We start from the raw sequence: 23382 nt of genomic DNA, 5'->3' as shown, positions 1-23382 counted from the left end.
TTTTTCTGAAACGATTGAATTTCTTTTCTTTTTTTTGAATCGACCGAACTCGGTTCAACCGAGTTGCCTACGTACCCCAGTATAAGGATCAGGTCTCGCGTAGTTCGGGGCGAATGCCCCTAGTTTGATGGGTTTTCAAGAAAATTTTATTCAGGCTCAAAGGGTTTGCAAACAGGTATTTGTTTTGACATTGGGTTATGATTCTGAGATTTGTTCGGCCAAAGAAGGCCTTCCGATGATCAGATTGGGACTCGATATAAGTTACTAGAGTCCCTCTGGTACTGATTATTTATTATTATTTTTTTTTCTCTCTTTTTTTTTCACGGAGTTTGACGGCATTTCCAGGTAAGAGATAATGGGTCTTCTTCTTTCAAGATTCTAATATGTGTTTTCGACTTTCACAGAGCGAAACTTGTTCTTTGACATCCTCTATCTGTGGATTTGTAACTCTTGATATTTGATGATCACTTTTCAATACTTGCTCTTGAACTTCTTATCTTGAATTTGTTGGCTTCATGTTATGAATTTGAGAACCGAGGTCATTGATTGGAAATATGAAAGTTGTTTCCACTCTATGCCCCTTGTACAGCATGTCTCTCACTTTCTTCATTCTCTTGAGCTTTCGATCTATGTCTTGCCCCTGGTATCGGTTGTAGCTTTTCTGGACAATCTTCTTATTCTTGAAATAAGTTTATCAATTCTTCACACTCTTCAGAGAGTAATGTACTTTTCATCGGCATTCACTGAATCAAAGTTTCAGTGCCAGTGCTTACCACTTCAATTTCATCTTTGAAAGGCTAGGATTGGCGCTTCTCCTCTTGTTCAAGTAATTTCTGTGACTCAAGTGGAGTTTCGTCAATTTTGTCCTCATTTGAGGAGGGGGTCTTACTTTAAGATCAGAAGCATACTTAAGAAACAGACACAAGTGAACTATTGGAACTGAAATTTTTATTTAAAGAAAAAGCTATTACATCTGACGACCTATCCTGAACATGCTCAGGATTCACAACTCTAAATAAAAAGAGAAACAGAAGATAACTTGCCTGGACTAGGCATTGACCTTGAATCTGTAAGACCGGACTCAACAATTGTACTGACCATGATGACTGACTCAACATAAAATAGTAAGTGACTAAAACTTTAACTGCTGCAACTGTTTGGCGTTGAAGGCTCGGCGAAGGCTGGTTCGTTCTGAATCATCATTATGGCTGATACTTTCAATTTTGGATTCTTCCTGTTCTACTGCAGCTAGACCTGAGCTTCTCAAACTTTGATGCGCCTAAGCCTTATCCGGCGATGGTGCGGCATGGTTCCACACAACATTTGGCGTTTGCTGGAATGATAGCTTGCGCTCATCAATCAATTTTTGGATCACACGCCTCAAAGTTATACACCGATCGGTGGTGTGCCCTGATCCTTGGTGAAAGTCGCAGTGTTCATCTGCCTTCCACGTCCTGGGGAGTGGATTGGGAGGATCCCTAATGCGAGGTGAATAGACATCACCTGAAGCCAACCCTTGTTGCAATATAACAGATGGTGGAAGCGGGAGGGGGCGAATTGTCTACCTGGCTTCTGCTGAGGTATAGGTCTTGGTTGATCATATTCGATTACCATAGGCTCCTGTGACCAGTTAACTCCCTTTTCCTTTTCCCTAAACCCTTTCAGGATACCAGATCGTGGGGTAGGCAAATCAGTGAATTCTTTTTTAGGAGTTTCAGATGGTGACTCTTGGTCATATTCAAGAACTAAGGGCCCAACAGAATCTTGTTGGTGCTGGGAGACAGAGTTTCCGGTAACAACATCTTGGACTTTGGTATTTTTGCCAGCGAAAAGTTCAGAACCTTGGGACTGACAATACCAGGTTTGCATTTGTTGCTTCATCTGATGAACTTCTTCTGTTAGCGCCACCATTTGTCTAGAGAGGTTCACAATTAGTTCTTCCGAACCCATAACCATGGAGAGGCTCGAATTTTTGCCCTTAGAAACAATAGTGGTTGGACCAAATTTCTCAGTAAGTTGAGCTTTGATGAATTGATTTTCTTCCTTCAATTCCTTCACCTGTTGGACGAGCTGGGCCAGGGTTTCTGTGACATGAAAGAGTTGAAAATTTTTCATAGAATCTGCCATAGGTAGGAAAAAGTGGATAGAGAGACTTCCAAAGAAAATGGAGAATTAGCTTCTTCACTGGCCACGAATAGAGTCAAACCCAAGAAGCTTTCTTGGATTTTCAGCAGTGAACAATCCTGACATAGAAACAATAAACACGAGCTGTAAGCTTGACATTCAGGGAATTTTTCCTTTCTATGATTGACATGATAATTATGATACGACTAGATAAGGAATGTGAGGGAAAATGATGGTTCCTCAAAACAAATAAACACAACAATGATGACATGATAGCACGTGGGGAATGCCCCTAGCTCAAGGATTATGAGAGTGAACTCTGAAAGACTTAGCAAAATAATCTTAAAAAAAGGTAGCCCCTAGAGGAGGAAGAGACCAAGGGTACAAGCAAGATTGGATCATCTGGACTAGGCATGATCAGATCATGAGATTGCATAATCGAAAGATTGTGAGATTCTGCTCCTGCCAGTTAGGGGATGGCATGAAAATACGATCGAATCGTATGACAGAAGAACAAAAGACGCACGATCAAAAGATTAGATGAGATAGCATAAGATTGCTTTCAATGGATAGATCATGAATGACTAATCCTATGAGATCTTTGGAAATGATGGGATTTATATCATAACCCCAGAGGGAAAGTTTTTTAATCTTCGCACATTTTAACAGTGTTACCTGAAGGCATCAACGCTAATCCTAATCTATCGGAGTGGAGAGAGATTCTCGACTCATGACTTTGTTCGTGTATCTAAGGACCGATCGTAGCCATTGGAAGATGGACTACGGCCTAATCTAGACATAAATGGGTAAGATATCCTAAACTAAGCTCACACACGTGATGCACATGTGTTCGTATACTACATGCATGTGTGGGTTAATCTAGGGGTAAGGTCAAGAGTTCCCTTAGCGCGAATCCATGTTCGATATACTGTACCAGTGTCCGGCGTATCAGTACGTGAACAAGAGATCCGTTTACGCACCATAAGGTGCTAGGCTAAGGGTGGAATGCTTCTCTACCACAGAGGCACCAGGTGATGAAATCCCAGTCAACCATGCTAGATAACACTCCGGGTTCCTAAAATAGGACGTGTGTGCATGTGAGATGCAGGGTTTAGATGCAAGTGATGTAAGTGTGTGCAATAAGTTCGCGCAATCTATGATGCCTTCAGGTTTTGTTAGATTAAGTTCAAGTAAAATATGATGAGAAGATAAAACAAGACAAACTAATCTAACAAGTATAGAGTTTTTATGAGCCAGTTAAATTAAATTCAAATGAATTAGCCTTTTGAATTGTAATGAAGTTAGGTGATCCCCAGCAAAGTCGCCAAACTGTGGGACCCGATCCCGCGAGAGGGGTGTGGCGCGAGCCACCACGCCTTCTCTTGGTCACTCGTACCCACGCGATTGGCGTGTGCATTTTTATTATTGATTTTAATTCATCTTTTACGTGGACTTGGGATCACTGAAGCAATCCGAATTCCACACAAAAGAGACTGACAGAGTCGCCACCTAGATGTGAGATCTAGGACTCATGATTAACCAGAAATCTAGACTCGCTACCTGGTTACAAGAATGGAAGGTATGGGGATTTATCCACCACATGCATCATTCCTACCCGATAATCGGTCTTCGATTCCAAAAGCTAACTCCTTTGAATTCATTTTAAATGGCTCATTCAACTCTCTGTTAATGTGCTAACTACGGGACATGCATCCTATGATCTAATTTCAATGTGAATCCTAAATGTGTATCTTGATTTCTTAATTTGTCTGGATTCAATCTAAGTGACAGTTCTCCTAAAATTCTAATTTCATGGAAAATCCTAAGTGATTTCATTAAGCATTTACAAGAAAATTAATATACAAAACACCACAATTTGTTGTGGTGCCGACTCGCGGTTGGTATGCCATCAGACATCCAAGCTGCCTACGTACCCAAGCCTCACTGGGATCAGAGTCGACGTAGTTCGGTGCACCTAAGCTAAGCTACTTATGCCTAACTCAACTAAGACACCGACCTAGACGGGATTGATTGTTTCAACAGTTTTAGGAGAAGTTATTTAATTCAAGTTGAGGATTTTATTATCTTAGGATTTCATTTAAGATGCTATATGATTCTTATCTAAATGCAAGTTGTTCCTTAGACTAATGCAGGTTAGCCTACATCCTAGTTTACTAGGCTTGTCCTAGGGAAAGATTGGGTGACTAGTGTAACTAGACCTATGGCACGGTTGCTATCCATAGCAAGCGTCCGTGATGAGGCTGGACTCCTAACTCTAGAACTCCCTAAAACCTAAGACTCCCTAAAACTTAGGACACAACACGACACGACACCAGTATTCCTAAATTGGGCTCTAATGGTTCTTACGACGGAAACCATAATCCAATGGTTCCGAGAGACATGAGATGAATCGATTTCAGTTCTTGAGGTTAATTAATTTCAGATTTCAAGGATTTTCAGTTTCTGGACATTCAAGGATTACCAATGGTTCTAGGGTTCACCAAATTCGGCCCAGAATAGCATCCAAGGAAGGGAATCGTGCGCTCTTTCCTTGCGCAATTTGATACTTAGGTTATAGCACCTTATTGCCTGGCATATCTCAGGATTTCCGTGGACAGTAACCTCGGAGCCAACAACGTGCTATAGCTTAAATATTCAAATTGTCAAAGATCGAGTGCGATAGGGATACGATTATGGATGCGCTGGCCATTTTTCCAGGAAAATATAAAGATCCTAAGATTTCTGTTTCAATGGATTAAGGAGTTAATATGTGACAGAGATTTAAGGTTCTTTAGAGATTTTCAGATGATTTTCAATTAATTTTGAATTTTCAACGAATTTTACCAATTTTAAACATATGAGTGATTTTACAAGTGAAACTGTTGTAAACAAATTCGAAATGAGTTGAAACCTCTACAGAAGCAAGATATGATGAAATGTAGCTTACTGAAAGATTTTACAAATTTTTACATTAAGCCCATATTTAATTTTGATTTAACAATTAATTGATCAGGTTGCAAAAATAACACAGAAACTACTAGAAATAGAAATCTAAATTCAATGAAATTTCTACAGAAATACGATATGAGTAAATATAGCATGCTGTGAGATTTTCATGAATTTTAGAAACTATTTACTATCAATTTCAGATTTTTCAATTTTCAGCCTAGATTATGAATTAACACTACATCCCATATGAAACAAGATTCAAAGCACTTGAAAATTTTACAGAAACTAGAAATATGGAATTTAAGACTACTGTAAAAATTTTGAGAATTTTATCCGTGATCTGATGTCAGTAACAATTCTCCCAAAATCTGATAATTTTCAAAGAAAGCATAAAATAATATACCAAACAAATTCTAGAAATTCTCAAAAATTCATGGTAGAATATATCAGTATCATATTATTTTCCCACGAAATTTCATTAACTTTGGAATTCTTTTAATATATATTTTATTTTTCTTCGTCAAAAAGATATTTTTGAAGAGTTTTCTATTTTTAAAACACGATTTTCGAGAAAATTACGACTCCGGAAAACGTCCTTTAATCTTGTTCTGATATGATGAACACAAAAAAAATTTAAAATTCCAAAAAATTGGTCATCCTGAGATGGCTATTTTTTCGAATTTCGCAATTACTCAGTCAATATTTTAAATAAAATACCACTCTTCACTCAAATTCTAAAAAACCGTTGATCCAATGTCCGATCCGATCCGATAGTTATTTTACTCTATTTAAGTAGAACATCGTATTAAATTTTGGGACGAAACGGATTTGAAACACTCATGCAGATCATGATTTTGAGCATACACATTTAATATTTTATTAAATTCATTTAAATGCTTAAAATTCATGCAAAAATCCGAAAATACCAAATAATTTCGGAAAAATTCGAGAACAGTGTACCTACCTGTGGTGGAGATCCCCGCCGAATCCGAGAGCCAAAAAATCAGAAAAATTCCGTTGACGTGCACTCCTTTCCGCTTTCTTTCTTTTTTCTCTTTTTTTTATATTCTTTAAAATCACACTAATCTCCTTGCTGTTGGGGATGGGCGTAGAGGTGAGAGAGTTGGGAGTTTCTGCCGAGAGGGAGATTGGGGAAGAGGTGGTGGGGAGAGAGAGAGAGAGAGAGAGAGAGAGAGAGAGAGAGAGAAACAATATTCGTCCAATGCAATATCAAAACGATGCTCTGTTTTTGTGTTTCTTTTTTTTGTTTCTTTGTTTTCTATATAAGGGTGGGTTAAAGAAGGTGAGGTTGATGGAGAAAGGTTGGGTGCAAGAGAGTGAGGGATTAAGAGAAATATAGAAACAGAGGGAATGATGGGTGTGAGAGAGAGCGAGAGAGAGAGAGATGGAGAGGGCTGGCTGTGTGAAAAACAGAGTGAGAGAGGGAAAGGGAATGAACGTGAGAAGATGAGGGAGAGCTGCTGTTTGAGATAGGTGGGGAGGCGAGACAGATGGGAGGGGGAGAGAGATTAAGAGGCTGCTGTTGGGATAATCCAAAACTGAGGGAGAGAGTGGAGAGATGGAACACAGAGGATGGTGGGGATTTTTTTGAAACACAGAGCCGATGCTCCCCCTCATTTTCTTGTTTTTTTCTTTTTTTCCTTTTTCTGCTGCTTGCTCTTTCTTCTTCTCCCGACCACCATGGTGTTTTTTTTCTTTTTATTCTTCTCTTTCTTTCTTTTCTCATGGATGCCCCAAAGAGCAATAATCGTATCAAAATATAGTAACAGCTAGATTGGTGCTATTTTTTTCGATTTTTCCAATCCCTCCACCCCCTAATTGCCATTATATATATACACACACACATATATATATATGTATATATATATATATATATATATATATATATCAACGATATTTGCTGCCATGCTAAGGAGGATACTATTTCCACGGTCTCTATCTTTAGCATATACATTCATCCTTTAGACACTAATTTTGGAATGACCTTGAATGGACCCAACTGTTTTGATCAAAAACCCATAATTATGTAAATGCCCATATCTTCCCTCTTTGGCAATAGCGGGCCCTACTTCATTTAAGAGATGATCCGAATCGTCCATTTGCTGGGCTGGGTTACCCATAGGTGGTTGTCCCTCTTATCCATGAAATGATCTGAACTGTCCATTTGCTAGGCTGCAATGTGAACAGGTTGCACCACCTCTTAAATCACTCCATATTGTTTAATTGGTGGCCCACGAATCTTTTCCATTAGATTTAAATACGGACCCCGGAGAATAAGATTGAATTACCTCGGGTGGGCTCCACGCATATTTAGTGGGCCACTCCATTTTAAATCCCTCAACCAAATGCTAGGCCTACTCCTTGGCTGAATTTTCCATGAGATCCATTCATCAAAATTAGGCTGGTCCGCTTGTTTCAACCTAGTGAACCCCACCCCATGTTGGGTACACTTATTCCTCTTATAAAATTTAATCGTTAATATCCATGATAAACTCCGCAGATAACTTGAATATTTCTTACATAGGCTAACTTTCTCGATCCAAATTTAATCCAAATGCTCAATGCGGGCCCACCAAACGGGTCCAGATTTTCCCTTGCTCGGATTTTTGTGAATAACCCTTCTCAACACTTAGCGAAAAGAAAAATGCAAGACATTGCGGAAATGATCGGAAAGACTGAGCAAACATAAGGGACGGACACGGGAATGTGAAACACTGAAAAAGACTGATAACACGAACACTAACTTCTTTGTTGATTACAGCAGAGCAAAATGGGGTATCTACAGTCTTTTAGGTCGTGTCTAGGATAGAGGTTGAGATGTCTTAGGCATCATAGCTTAGAATAGGCGTGAAGAACTACGTTGCCTTGATTCTTGTGGAGGCGGGGAACGTAGGCTTCTTTGGATGAACATCAGATCATCTAAAGGCTCGGGCTTAAGCATTAGAGTCTTAGGGTCTGTTGTTAGCACTTTAGGGCTTGTGTTTGTATATTAATGATGATTTTTGCATAGGATCATGATAGTGTGTGTTCATTTCTTGGCTTTCTCGCATGCTTATTCCTTTATCTGCCTGTATTTCTACCTATTCTTTATTTCGTTTACTGTATCTTAACCCATTTCGTGATTAACTGCTAGTTTTAGATTTTTCATCCCGTGCAGACCTTATACCTTTAGCTGTAGTATGCATGTGTTCGCCTATCAGAATTTAGACACCTATTTAGGCATGACACTCATAACCTAGCAATGCTTAGGTGATACACTTCTTTTATTTATTTTGTATGTGCTTATTATCTCCGGGCCATGCATGTTTAGGTAGACGTTTTCCTTGGGGATTTTTGTTCCCATTTCACATGATTTTCACCCAAAATCTTTCAAAGTTAAATAAATGGCATAAGAGACCAAGTGTTCGCACTAGGGCGAATTGTGGGTGCTCTTCGGACCTTCTCCATTCGTAACCAAGCACGGACCTTTTGTATCTCTGGTTATCCGTTACAAACAGAGCATTTGTTTTGGTTCCATGGCATATCCATGGATGGTGACTCTGAGTTATTTCAAGTGTGTCTTGGTTTCGAGCCCTGGGTCCGGATCGAGAGGTATCTCTTTCATTCATTTTGTATCGCCACTCATGCTATGCTGTGAGGGTGCATCATCTCGAGAGTTCCTTGGTAGAGCTCTCCTTCACGTTGTGGAGATCTCAGAGGATTGCAGGGGGATTTCGCGTCGCTCGGCACCGGTCCTCTCAGATCGGGGTCCACACCGATGTGATATTGACTCGTGCCCTTATGAACCTTTGTCCCATTCTTATTAAACTGTGTTAACCGTTTTACTTGTGGCTTGCATCTTTCCTATAAGTGTGAACCTTTCCTTTTATAGCATGCAATGATCCCACTTTTGTAGTGCGTTATTATGTACTGAGCTTTTCAGCTGACTATGGTTATATTAATATTTTCAGAGTTTGATCCTGGTGGAGTTGGCGAGGAGGCACAGCAGTGATCTCTGATTTATGATTTTCGTTATCTTTAGTACTTTTACATTCTTTAGATAGTGAGTATTGTTAGGATTATTGAGACTGTGTCATTTGATTCTGTACCTTGATTATTATGGGATTATGGGTTAGATGAGAGAAGTTGAGATTTTTAACAATGGATTGGTGTAAGACTTTTAAGTTTCGTTATTAAATTATTGCAGATGGTTTTGATTATTGATGTGCTAGCCTTGTATGCTTCTGAAGCTTGCTTTGCAGGTGTACGGCGTTGTCGTACCCTTAAGCCTTGTGTTGTGAATATGAATGTGTGCGTGTGGCTTTGGGGGCGTGTCAGTTTTACAATCAAGGATCTAAGGACAAACAAGACACTGGCATCAGGGAGTAGACGTGGAGGTCTGTGCGCTCTTTGTGACTCACGGGCGGAAGCATATTTCTCAAATCATTTAGTCTGCAGATGAAGATGTGTGGCACCAAGGTTGGGTCATCCACAAGGGCCAGTATTCTAGTTTCTTCGTAGTCATGGATTTATATCTGTTTCTCGTAGATCTTTAGATATATGCACTAGTTGTCAGTGCACTAGATTGCCATTTATCTCCTCTCATTCTCGAACTATTGAACCTTTGAATAAAGTGTTGCGATTTATGAGGGCCGGCCCAAGTTACATCAGTACAGAAATTTTGTTATTATGTGGTTTTTGTTGATGATTTTTCCAAATATAGTTGGATTTATCCATTATGAAGAAAATCAGAATTTTGTCACTTTCGTTCTTTTTAAGAATATGGTTGAGAGACAATTAGATCGGAAGATTAAAATATTCCAAACCGATGGTGGTGGTGAATTATGTAAAACATAATTTCTTGAACATGTTTTTAACTATGGTATTGTTCATCATGTATCTTGTCCAGGCACTCCGGAACAAAACAGCATTGCAGAACGCAAACATAGACACATAGTTGAATTAGGCTTAGCTATGCTTTATCAATTAGCTGTACCCAAACATTTTTTGGATTGAGGCCTTCTCTACAGCAGTTTTTTTTATTAATCGTTTGCCCTCGCCCGTTCTCAAAATGGATTGCCCGTACAATGTTTTGTTTCACAAAAAACCAGATTATTCGGTTCTACGAGTATTTGGGACTAGGTGCTTTCCTTATTTATGAAATCATGTATCTAATAAATTTGAAACAAGATCCTTGCCTTGCATCTTTCTAGGGTACAGCGACAAGCACTTACTTTTATCATCTAACTTTTGTCATTTTTCAGACAGAACAGAAGCATAGGCTATAGAACCAAAGTCTTTAAAATGACTCACATTGGATTTTCTCCCACTCCAACACTCATATGGAGTTTTTTCTTGAACTACTTTTATAGGAAAGCGACTGCATAGTGTGGACACCCCATTTTGACTGGGCCCTAAAGTCCCTAAAAGTTGAGCTAAAGTCCCAAGGTCGAATAAAAGTCCTCAGGTTGAATAATATTTCGAGAAGGTGGGCCCAAATGAGGAGAGAGCATAGATTTTTATTAACTTGGTGTGGTCATCTATAGGGGCAAATTCCCCAAGAGGCAGTTCATATTCCAAGGAGGGTGTTTGTAAAATTTTAGGTAAGTTGGGCGAAAATGGGCAAATAAGACAAGCCGGAAGAGTGTAATTACCATAATATGGAGGTGTCAATATCATTTCCCTAGAAAAAAAAATAACTATGGGAAAATAATTCGCCCTTTCCCCTTCCTTGCTTAGACCACCCCTTGTAGCGCAGAAAATATGCTAAAGAGGGGTGTCCGAGGAAGAAAGAAGAGGCAGATATATTTCCTTTTTAGAAATAGGGTGAATTAGCAAAGCAAGAGTGCCCATGGATGAGAAGAAAAGGCAAGTAAAACATAATGGTAGGAGGGTAGAATCACCTTATCCTAGGGGCATTTTAGCAAAATGAGTATTGCTTCCTCTGCAAGAAATGAACATGGGCTATAGGATAAAAAAAAAGTGACGTGTAGGGCTTGGATTTAATTAGAGCATTCTAGATTTTTAGGGTTTCTAAGAGGGCATTAGGGTTAAAAGAGGGAGATGGATGGCTGAGATGAGAAGGATAATAAGTGGAGGGCTGAGATTAGTAGAAAGGAAGAAAAAGCCCTAAGAACTTAGCTTAAAAAAGGGGGTCTTCTCCTTCATTTTTTGAAGAAAAAAAAAGAAAAAATATCAGAGAGGTTTTCTCATTAGCAAGAGAGAGAGAGAGAGAGAGAGAGAGAGAGAGAGAGAGAGAGGGAGGCTTGGCCTCTGTTTGTCTTCCCCAACCCCATTTCTTGCCCACTCTCATCACCGACCATCACCTCCACCTCCTTCTCCACCCTTCATTTTTCTCCACCTCTACCTCCATCACAAATTTTAACCCAAACTCCATGGATTCCGGTAATCCTGCCGGAATCCGGTCACCCTCTTAGACCCAAACCAAAACCCTCACCATCTTCCCCACCGAATCCGACCCGCAACCCATTTCTTCTTCTCCGGCTAGTTGTGCCGGAATCCGGCACCCATTCCACCATCCCCTCCATCTCGGCCTCGTCTCATCCAAGACCAGCATGGCCTCCATCTGCAACTCCTCCTATTCTCATCACTTTTGCCCTTGATTCCATCTCTTTCTTCAAACCCATCTCAACCACTGTAGGAGCTCCAACACCGACCGGAATCCGGCAAGTTCACCCCACTCCGGCCAGCCACCATACCCCATTTCTACCCCAATCCAAACCCCAAAATCCGACCGAACACCTCATCATCACCATTTTCGCCCCAACCACCATCATCAATCCCATCTCAGATCTGAAATCCACGGCTCCATTTTTCCTCAAACTGTGGTACCCGGATCCCGCGAGAGGGGTGTGGGGCGCGAGCCGCCTCGCACTCTCTCTTGGTCTCTCGTACCCACGCGATTGGCGTGTGCATTTTAATGTTGATTTGAATTAATCTTTCCTGTGAACTTGGGATCACTAAGGCAATCCGAATTCCACACGAAAGAGACTGACAGAGTCGCCACCTAGATGTGGGATCTAGGACCCGTAATTAACCAGAAATCTAGACTCGCTACCTGGTTACGAGAATGGAAGGTATGGGGAGTTATCCGCCACATGCACCATTCCTGCCCGATAATCGGTCTTCGATTCCAAAAGCTAATTCTTTTAAATTTATTTTAAATGGCTCATTCAACTCTATGTTAATGTGCGAACTAAGTGACATGCATCCTATGATCTAATTTTAATGTGAATCCTAGATGTGTATCTTGATTTATTAATTTGTCTGGATTCATTCTAAGTGAAAGTTCTCCTAGAATTCTAATTCATGGAAAATCCTAAGTGATTTGATTAAGCATTTACAAGAAAATTAATATACAAAACACCACAATTTGTTTGTGGTGCCGACTCGCGGGTGGTATGCCATCAGACATCCAAGCTGCCTACGTACCCAAGCCTTACTGGGATCAGAGTCGACGTAGTTCGGTGCACCTAAGCTAAGCTACTTATGCCTAACTCAACTAGGACACCGACCTAGACGGGATTGACTGTTTCAACAGTTTTAGGAGAAGTTATTTAATTCAAGTTGAGGATTTTATTATCTTAGGATTTCATCTAAGATGCTATATGATTCTCATCTAAATGCAAATGGTCCCTTAGACTAATGCAGGTTTGCCTACATCCTAGTTTACTAGGCTTGTCCTAGGGAAAGATTGGGTGACTAGTGTAACTAGACCTATGGCACGGTTGCTATACATAGCAAACGTCCGTGATGAGGCTGGACTCCTAACTCTAGGACTCCCTAAAACCTAAGACTCCCTAAAACTTAGGACACGACACGACACCGGTGTTCCTAAATTGGGCTCTAAGGGTCCTTACGACGGAAACCATAATCCAATGGTTCCGAGAGACACGAGATGAATCGAGATGATGAATAGTGTGAGGGAATGGGAAAGATAGAGAAAGGTGCGACTGAACTTGGGAGTGCCAAATTGCCTACGTACCCCGTGATGGGGATCAAGCCACACGTAGTTCCACTGGGGAGGTTGCTTGGATTTTGGAAAACAGGTTTGGTATTTGGATCAGGAATCGGGTTTGTATTTGAGCATTGGACTTGAGATTCAAAAACATTGATATAGCAATGGGATTTTGGAATTGGGAATTTGCATCAAAGAATTGAGCATATTGGAATCATCAAGGGTTTGAATTTTCGGAATTCAAAGTGGGCGGGCTTATGAGATTCGGCCAAATGGATTCAGACATGCGACTCGGATTGTGTTGGGATATGACTTGGTTGGATTGGGTTAATGGTTAGGGTCAAGTGAGTCGGGTCTAAGTTAGGAGCAAACCCGAGACTAGCCATGGTCTAACTAGGAGGAAGCAGGGTACAAACCAGGGTGCGGACCAGGGTGCACCAGGGTGCGAACCAGCAGGGAACCAGGGTGCGAACCAGCAGGGAACCAGGGTGCGAACCAGCAGGGGAACCAGGGTGCAACCAGCAGGGAACCTGGGTGCAACCAGCAGCGAACCTGGGTGCAACCAGGGTCTAACCAGAGTGCGAACCAGCAGGGAACCAGGGTGCGAACCAATATCGAACCAGGGTGCGAACCAGTAGGGAACCAGGGTGCAACCAGCAGGGAAGCAGGGTGCGAACCAGTAGGGAACCAGGGTGCGAACCAGTAGGGAACCAGGGTGCAACCAGCAGGGAACCAGGGTGCGAATCAGTAGGGAACCAGGGTGCAACCAGCATCGAACCTGGGTGCAACCAGCAGCGAACCTGGGTGCAACCAGGGTCTAACCAGAGGCTAACCAGGGGGAAAACAGACCCTACATGCTTCCTAACATGGTTTTTCTTTTAAAGTAAAAGATATGCATGAAAACAGACCCTACATAGAATTGAAATAAATGCCTACCTCTTTGGAAACCCACTTTGTGTTTGATTTTTCTTTGATGGTAATTCCTTGAAGATGATTCCTGACTGCTTTTGATATATATCACCCAACGTATAAAATCACCCGATCCGGCAAGGATGGCCGAACCCTTGAAGAGATGAGGGAGAGGGATGAATTTTCTAAGAGAGGGGTTCTTTTTCTTCTTTTTGTTGGATGGTGGGATGAGAGGGTATTTATAGGAGAATGGGATAGGAGGTTAGGTGAGGTTAGGTGAGGTTAGGTAAGGTTAGGTGAGGTTAGGTGGTTAGGTGAGGTTAGGTGAGGTTAGGTGAGGTTTGGATGGTTAGGATGAGAGGAGAGGTTAGGTGAGGTTAGGTGAGGTTTGGATGGTTAGGATGAGAGGAGAGGTTAGGTGGTTTTGGATGGTTAGACCCAGGTCAAGATCTGCCATTGATCTAACGATTTACGGAAATCGGGTCTCGGAATGGAATCAGGGTTCGGGCTATGAAGTGACCCTATCTTATTTTGTCCCGATTGATGATCCGTAAAGTCAGATCAAGATATTAATGACCTAAAACATATATTAGGTTATTGTTGGTTAAAGTAAAGCAAAATGTGGGTGTCTACAGATGCCCCTCTTTGGTAGAGACGACGTAGTCATCGAATACCAAAGTTAAAATGACAGAACCATTTTGCGTAACTTTAATCGACAAAGGAACCCCCTAAACACAATGCAACCTAATATAATGCAAGACCTTAGATGAAATCCTAGAATTGGAATGCAATAAAACAAACCCGCTGCGGTGCCGCTGGCAACGAGAGAAATGGGATACCATTTTCAAATGGATTTTCGGAGGGAAAGGAATATCGCTTTTGAACAGCTTCAGAGGAAATGAGACGTCATTTTCAAATGGTCTCAGAGAGAATAATGGATGACTTTTGAAAGATTCTTAATGAAAATGCAGCATCATTTTTGAATGGGCTTGGGCAAGATAAAATACCGTATTTATACGGATTCCAAGGAAATGAGACATCATAGTTGTATGATGTTCAAAGGGTATAAGAGATCATTGTTGTATGGACTTGAAGAGAATGAAATACCGTATTTGTACGGATTCCAAGGAAATGAGACATCATAGTTGTATGATGTTCAAAGGGGATAAGAGACCATAGTTGTATGGACTCGAAGAGAATGAAATACCGTATTTGTACGGATTCCAAGGAAATGAGACATCATAGTTGTATGATGTTCAAAGGGTATAAGAGACCATAGTTGTATGGACTCGAAGAGAATGAAATACCGTATTTGTACGGATTCCAAGGAAATGAGACATCATAGTTGTATGATGTTCAAAGGGTATAAGAGACCATAGTTGTATGGACTCGAAGAGAATGAAATACCGTATTTGTAAGGATTCCAAGGAAATGAGACATCATAGTTGTATGATGTTCAAAGGGGATAAGAGATCAAAGTTGTATGGACTCGAAGAGAATGAAATACCGTATTTGTACGGATTCCAAGGAAATGAGACATCATAGTTGTATGATGTTCAAAGAGGATAAGAGACCATAGTTGTATGGACTTGAAGAGAATGAAATACCGTATTTGTACGGATTCCAAGGAAATGAGACATCATAGTTGTATGATGTTCAAAGGGGATAAGAGACCATAGTTGTATGGACTCGAAGAGAATGAAATACCGTATTTGTACGGATTCCAAGGAAATGAGACATCATAGTTGTATGATGTTCAAAGGGTATAAGAGACCATAGTTGTATGGACTCGAAGAGAATGAAATACCGTATTTGTAAGGATTCCAAGGAAATGAGACATCATAGTTGTATGATGTTCAAAGGGGATAAGAGACCATAGTTGTATGGACTCGAAGAGAATGAAATACCGTATTTGTACGGATTCCAAGGAAATGAGACATCATAGATGTATGATGTTCAAAGAGGATAAGAGACCATAGTTGTATGGACTCGAAGAAAAGAGGCACCGTTCACAAACGGGCTCAAGGAGAAGACAAGACCATTCACAAATGGACTCGAGAAATGAGGCACCATTCACAAACGGGCTCAAGGAGGACGATACCATTCACAAATGGATTCGAGAAAAGAGGCGCCATTCACAAATGGGCTCAAGGATAAGACAAGACCATTCACAAATGGACTCGAGAAATGAGGCACCATTCACAAACGGGCTCAAGGAGAAGACGAGACCATTCACAAATGGATTCGAGAAATGAGGCACCGTTCACAAACGGGCTCAAGGAGAAGACAAGACCATTCACAAATGGACTCGAGAAATGAGGCACCGTTCACAAACGGGCTCAAAGAGGACACGAGACCATTCACAAATGGACTCAGAAAATGAGGCACCGTTCACAAACGGGCTCAAGGAGAAGATGAGACCATTCACAAATGGACTCAGAGAATGAGACACCGTTCACAAACGGGTTCAAGGAGAAGACGAGACCATTCACAAATGGACTTGAGAAATGAGGCCCCGTTCACAAACGGGCTCGAAGAATTTAGAGATTTTTTATGAACTTGAATTTGACGTAGGATTGGATTTTTTTTATTTTTTTTTTTTAATTAAGGATTTGGATTTGATAAATTTTTTTATTTTTGGAAAATGAGGTACCGTCCGCAAACGGGCTCAAGGAGAAGATGAGACCATTCACAAATGGCCTCGAGAACAGAGGCACCGTTCACAAACGGGCTCAAAGAGGACATTAGAGCATTCACAAATGGACTCAGAGAATGAGAAACCTGTTCACAAACGGGTTCAAGGAGAAGACGAGACCATTCACAAATGGACTCGAGAAATGAGGCACCTTTCACAAAAGGGCTCAAAGAGGACATGAGATTTTTCATGAACTTGAATTTGACGTAAGATTGGATTTGTTTGAATCGGGGATTGGATTTGATGAATTTTGGATTTTTTTTTTTTTTTTTTTTTTGAACTCAATGAAATCGGGGACATTATAGATCGTGCCCAGTAAAGATATTGGAAACCAAGACTTTGACGAATGATGAGACGACCAACCTTATGAACGAAGAACCATTAGTAACAAGAATGGATTAGGAACACTTTTATGAAACTTCAACAAGATTTTTCTCAATGAGACTGTTGGTCTTGTCTTCTGGGGATTTTGATAACTGAAACCTTGAACAAGATACTTGAAATTGGTAATTTAGAACAACGGCTCTCTAACATGGAAAAGCGGGATCTGTTTTTTGACAGGTGCTTAGATGAACATTTCTTGACCAGGATAGTATTTAACTAACCGGAAGGAAATTCTGAATTTTAATGGTTCATCTTTCTGAGAAATTGGCTCAACCACCATTGCATCTGGGGCTCTTCCAAGCTTAAGGTGCCTTCCTGGGGTATGATCTTTTTACGGAAGCTGGGCTTTCTGATGTTTCTACTTCTGAACTCTTCCGAGTTGATCTTCTTTGAAATGTAGCTGTTTGACTAGATTCTCGAACCCTTTCAGGTATAATTGCAGGGAGCTGCCTAGGCCGGGCCTCCTTCACCAAGACAGTTACATCATTTGGACATAGGAACGACGATTGACTCTTTCTAAAGAGAAAACTTAGATGAAAGGCACTACTCAAAGGATTGAGCAGCCCTGAAGGAGTGAACTTAGAATAACAAAGATTGACTGACTATACTGACAAACACAGTGATGCTTCTGACTTAGTTAATATTTTGTTTGGTAAGTCTATCCTTTCGAGGAATAGTTTTTCAATTGGTAAACACTGGACTTTTTCCTTAAAACAGTAATGCCTCAAGGATTTAATTACGCCCCCTAAGATTGCTTAGCTTTAATGCCCCCAGTTTTGAGGATATCACTTGAATTTGCTTGAACTTCAGTTGATCTTCAGTCTTGATACCAGCTGTAGCCTTCTTATAATGATTCTCTTACCGTGACCAAGTCACCTCTTCGGGGTTTTTAACTTGGCGGACCGCGCTAGCCTTAACTTTTGCCTGAACCACCATTCTAGGTTTTCGATCCAGCAGGCTATCCCCTTAGCTTTTGCCTAAGCCGCCCTTTCGGGTTTTCAACTTAGCAGGGGAATGATCTTAAATTTTGCCTAGACCGCCCTTTCAGGTTTTCAGTCTAGCAGATCTTCAAACTCCGTTCGTTTTCTTATTCATCATTTTTTTTTATTGTGTCTCGGGACCTAGCTCATTAGTTCTGAACACCAGAAGGACTTTATAGGTAGGATAGGGCTTTTCAAAGAATGGCTTAAGGTTCAACAAAGATTTCGACCGAACCTGTGAACAGGTTGCCTACATATCCCAAGGTAGGAATCAGGTCGTGTGTAGGTCAAGGCGAATGCCCCTAGTTTGAAGATCAATTGTTTGAAGGTTAATTGATTTTTTTCCTTTTTTCTTTTCTTTCTGGAACAATTAACTTCTCTTCTTTTGGAACTTGTCCCTCTTTTTTTTTTGGAACGATTGATTTTTCTTTTTCTTTTTTTTTGAATCGACCGAACTCGGTTTAACCGAGCTGCCTACGTACCCCAGTGTAGGGATCAGGTCTCGCGTAGTTCGGGGGAATGCCCCAAGTTTGATGGGTTTTCAAGAAAATTTGATTTAGGCTCGAAGGGTTTGCAAATCGGTATTCTTTTGACATTGGGTTTTGATTTTGGGATTTAATCGGCCAAAGGAGGCCTTTCGATGTTCAGATTGGGAATCGATCTAGGTTACTAGAGTCCCTCTGGTACTGATTATTTTTTTTTTCTCTTTTGTTTTTTTTTTTTTTCGCGGAGTTTGACGGCATTTCCAGGTAAGAGATAATGGATCTTCTTCTTTCAAGATTCTAATACGTGCTTTTGACTTTCATAGAGCGAAACTTGTTCTTTGACATCCTCCATCTATGGATTCGTACTCTCGATATCTGATGATCACTTTTCATTGTTTGCTCTTGAACTTTTCATCTTGAATTTGTTGGCTTTATGAATTTGAGAACCAAGGTCATTGATTGGAAATATGAAAGTTGTTTCCACTCTATGCCCCTTGTATAGCATATATCTTCTCACTTTCTTCATTTTCTTTGAGCTTTCCATCTATGTCTTGCCCCTGGTATCGGTTGTAGCTTTTCTAGACAATCTTCTTATTCTTGAAATAATTTTATCAATTCTTCACACTCTTTAGAGGGTAATGTATTTTCAATCGGCATTCACTGAATCAAAGTTTCAGTGCCAGTGTTTATCATTTCAATTTCATCTTTGAAAGGTTGGGATTGGCGCTCCTCCTCTCGTTCAAGTAATTGCTGTGACTCAAGTGGAGTTTCGTCAATTTTGTCCTCATTTGAGGAGGGAGTCTTATTTTAAGATCAGAAGCACACTTAAGAACAGACACAAGTGAACTTTTTGGAACTGACTGAAATTTTATTTAAAGAAAAGCTATTACATCAGACGACCTATCCTGAACATGCTCACGATTCACAACTCTAAATAAGAAAGAGAAACAGAAGATAACTTGCCTGGACTAGGCATTGACCTTTAACTGTAAGACCGGACTCAACAATTATACTGACCATGATGACTGACTCAACATAAAATAGTAAGTGACTAAAATTTTAACTGCTGCAACTGTTTGGCGTTGAAGGCTCGGCGAAGGCTGGTTCGTTCTGAACATCATCATGGCTGATACTTTCAATTTTGGACAATGATGACTGATTCGCATAGGGAAATGCCCCTAGCTCAAGGATTCTGAGAGTGAACTCTGAAGGACTTAGCAAAATAATCTTGAAAAAGGTAGCCCCTAGAGGAGGAACAGACCAGGGGTACAAGCAAGATTGGATTATCTGGACCAGGCATGATCAGATCATGAGAACGCATAATCGAAAGATTGTGAGATTCTGCATCTGCCAGTTAGGGGATGGCATGAAGATACGATCGAATCGTATGACAGAAGAACGAAAGACGCACGATCAAAAGATTAGATGAGATAGCATAAGATTGCTTTCAACGGATAGATCATGAATGACTAATCCTATGAGATCTTTGGAAATGATGGGATTTATATCCTAACTCAAAGGGAATTTTTTTTTTCACATTTTATCAGTGTTACCTGAAGGCATCAACCTTAATCCTAATCTATCGGAGTGGAGAGAGAATCTCGACTCATGACTTTGTTCGTGTATATAAGGACCGATCGTGACCATTGGAAGATGGACCACGGCCTAATCTAGACACCAATGGGTAGGATATCCTAAACTAGGCTCACACACGTGATGCACATGTGTTCGTATACTACATGCATGTGTGGGTTAATCTAGGGGTAAGGCCAAGAGTTCCCTTAGCGCGAATCCCTGCTCGATATACTGTACCAGTGTCCGGCGTATCAGTACGTGAACAAGAGATCCGTTTACGTACCATAAAGGTACCAGGCTAAGGGTGGAATGCTTCTCTAGCACAGAGGCACCAGGTGATGAAATCCCAGTCAACCATGCTAGATAACACTCCGGGTTCCTAAAATAGGACGTGTGTGTACGTGAAATGCAAGGGTTTAGATGCAAGTGATGTAAGTGTGTGCAATAAGTTTGCGCAATCTATGATGCCTTCAGGTTTTGTTAGATTAAGTTCAAGTAAAATGTGATGAGAAAATAAAACAAGGCAAACTAATCTAACAAGTATAGAGTTTTTATGAGCCAGTTAAATTAAATTCAAATGAATTATCTTTTGAAATTTTAATGAAGTTAGGTGGTCCCCAGCAGAGTCGCCAGACTGTGGTACCCGATCCCGCGAGAGGGGCGTGGGGCGAGCCGCCGCGCTCTCTTCTCTTGGTCTCTCGTGTCCACGCGATTGGCGTGTGCATTTTAATATTGATTTGAATTCATCTTTCATGTGAACTTGGGATCACTAAGGCAATCCGAACTCCACACGAAAGAGAATGACAGAGTCGCCACCTAGATGTGGGATCTAGGACCCGTAATTAACCAGAAATCTAGACTCGCTACCTGGTTACGAGAATGGAAGGTATGGGGAGTTATCCGCCACATGCACCATTCCTGCCCGATAATCGGTCTTCGATTCCAAAAGCTAATTCTTTTAAATTTATTTTAAATGGCTCATTCAACTCTATGTTAATGTGCGAACTAAGTGACATGCATCCTATGATCTAATTTTAATGTGAATCCTAGATGTGTATCTTGATTTATTAATTTGTCTGGATTCATTCTAAGTGAAAGTTCTCCTAGAATTCTAATTCATGGAAAATCCTAAGTGATTTGATTAAGCATTTACAAGAAAATTAATATACAAAACACCACAATTTGTTTGTGGTGCCGACTCGCGGGTGGTATGCCATCAGACATCCAAGCTGCCTACGTACCCAAGCCTTACTGGGATCAGAGTCGACGTAGTTCGGTGCACCTAAGCTAAGCTACTTATGCCTAACTCAACTAGGACACCGACCTAGACGGGATTGACTGTTTCAACAGTTTTAGGAGAAGTTATTTAATTCAAGTTGAGGATTTTATTATCTTAGGATTTCATCTAAGATGCTATATGATTCTCATCTAAATGCAAATGGTCCCTTAGACTAATGCAGGTTTGCCTACATCCTAGTTTACTAGGCTTGTCCTAGGGAAAGATTGGGTGACTAGTGTAACTAGACCTATGGCACGGTTGCTATACATAGCAAACGTCCGTGATGAGGCTGGACTCCTAACTCTAGGACTCCCTAAAACCTAAGACTCCCTAAAACTTAGGACACGACACGACACCGGTGTTCCTAAATTGGGCTCTAAGGGTCCTTACGACGGAAACCATAATCCAATGGTTCCGAGAGACACGAGATGAATCGAGATGATGAATAGTGTGAGGGAATGGGAAAGATAGAGAAAGGTGCGACTGAACTTGGGAGTGCCAAATTGCCTACGTACCCCGTGATGGGGATCAAGCCACACGTAGTTCCACTGGGGAGGTTGCTTGGATTTTGGAAAACAGGTTTGGTATTTGGATCAGGAATCGGGTTTGTATTTGAGCATTGGACTTGAGATTCAAAAACATTGATATAGCAATGGGATTTTGGAATTGGGAATTTGCATCAAAGAATTGAGCATATTGGAATCATCAAGGGTTTGAATTTTCGGAATTCAAAGTGGGCGGGCTTATGAGATTCGGCCAAATGGATTCAGACATGCGACTCGGATTGTGTTGGGATATGACTTGGTTGGATTGGGTTAATGGTTAGGGTCAAGTGAGTCGGGTCTAAGTTAGGAGCAAACCCGAGACTAGCCATGGTCTAACTAGGAGGAAGCAGGGTACAAACCAGGGTGCGGACCAGGGTGCACCAGGGTGCGAACCAGCAGGGAACCAGGGTGCGAACCAGCAGGGAACCAGGGTGCGAACCAGCAGGGGAACCAGGGTGCAACCAGCAGGGAACCTGGGTGCAACCAGCAGCGAACCTGGGTGCAACCAGGGTCTAACCAGAGTGCGAACCAGCAGGGAACCAGGGTGCGAACCAATATCGAACCAGGGTGCGAACCAGTAGGGAACCAGGGTGCAACCAGCAGGGAAGCAGGGTGCGAACCAGTAGGGAACCAGGGTGCGAACCAGTAGGGAACCAGGGTGCAACCAGCAGGGAACCAGGGTGCGAATCAGTAGGGAACCAGGGTGCAACCAGCATCGAACCTGGGTGCAACCAGCAGCGAACCTGGGTGCAACCAGGGTCTAACCAGAGGCTAACCAGGGGGAAAACAGACCCTACATGCTTCCTAACATGGTTTTTCTTTTAAAGTAAAAGATATGCATGAAAACAGACCCTACATAGAATTGAAATAAATGCCTACCTCTTTGGAAACCCACTTTGTGTTTGATTTTTCTTTGATGGTAATTCCTTGAAGATGATTCCTGACTGCTTTTGATATATATCACCCAACGTATAAAATCACCCGATCCGGCAAGGATGGCCGAACCCTTGAAGAGATGAGGGAGAGGGATGAATTTTCTAAGAGAGGGGTTCTTTTTCTTCTTTTTGTTGGATGGTGGGATGAGAGGGTATTTATAGGAGAATGGGATAGGAGGTTAGGTGAGGTTAGGTGAGGTTAGGTAAGGTTAGGTGAGGTTAGGTGGTTAGGTGAGGTTAGGTGAGGTTAGGTGAGGTTTGGATGGTTAGGATGAGAGGAGAGGTTAGGTGAGGTTAGGTGAGGTTTGGATGGTTAGGATGAGAGGAGAGGTTAGGTGGTTTTGGATGGTTAGACCCAGGTCAAGATCTGCCATTGATCTAACGATTTACGGAAATCGGGTCTCGGAATGGAATCAGGGTTCGGGCTATGAAGTGACCCTATCTTATTTTGTCCCGATTGATGATCCGTAAAGTCAGATCAAGATATTAATGACCTAAAACATATATTAGGTTATTGTTGGTTAAAGTAAAGCAAAATGTGGGT

At 41.2% G+C, this 23382-nt stretch overlaps 1 long non-coding RNA gene across 1 annotated transcript; it reads right to left on the bottom strand.

The window, feature by feature from the left end:
- Positions 1-16541: 16541 nt before the first annotated feature.
- Positions 16542-23225, bottom strand: LOC143858301 (uncharacterized). Its single transcript, XR_013238896.1, has 2 exons — positions 22783-23225; positions 16542-19851 (listed from the first exon to the last, which is right to left on the bottom strand). It is a non-coding gene; the product is annotated as an uncharacterized LOC143858301 (long non-coding RNA).
- Between the last annotated feature and the right edge of the window lie 157 nt (positions 23226-23382).

Source organism: Tasmannia lanceolata, unplaced genomic scaffold (assembly GCF_043159265.1).
Source record: "Tasmannia lanceolata isolate RefF3 unplaced genomic scaffold, GAP_Taslan_0.1 ptg000025l, whole genome shotgun sequence".
NCBI lineage: Eukaryota > Viridiplantae > Streptophyta > Magnoliopsida > Canellales > Winteraceae > Tasmannia > Tasmannia lanceolata.
The sequence above is the reverse complement of the archived record's forward strand: the minus strand, read 5'-3'. Positions and strand labels throughout refer to the sequence as shown.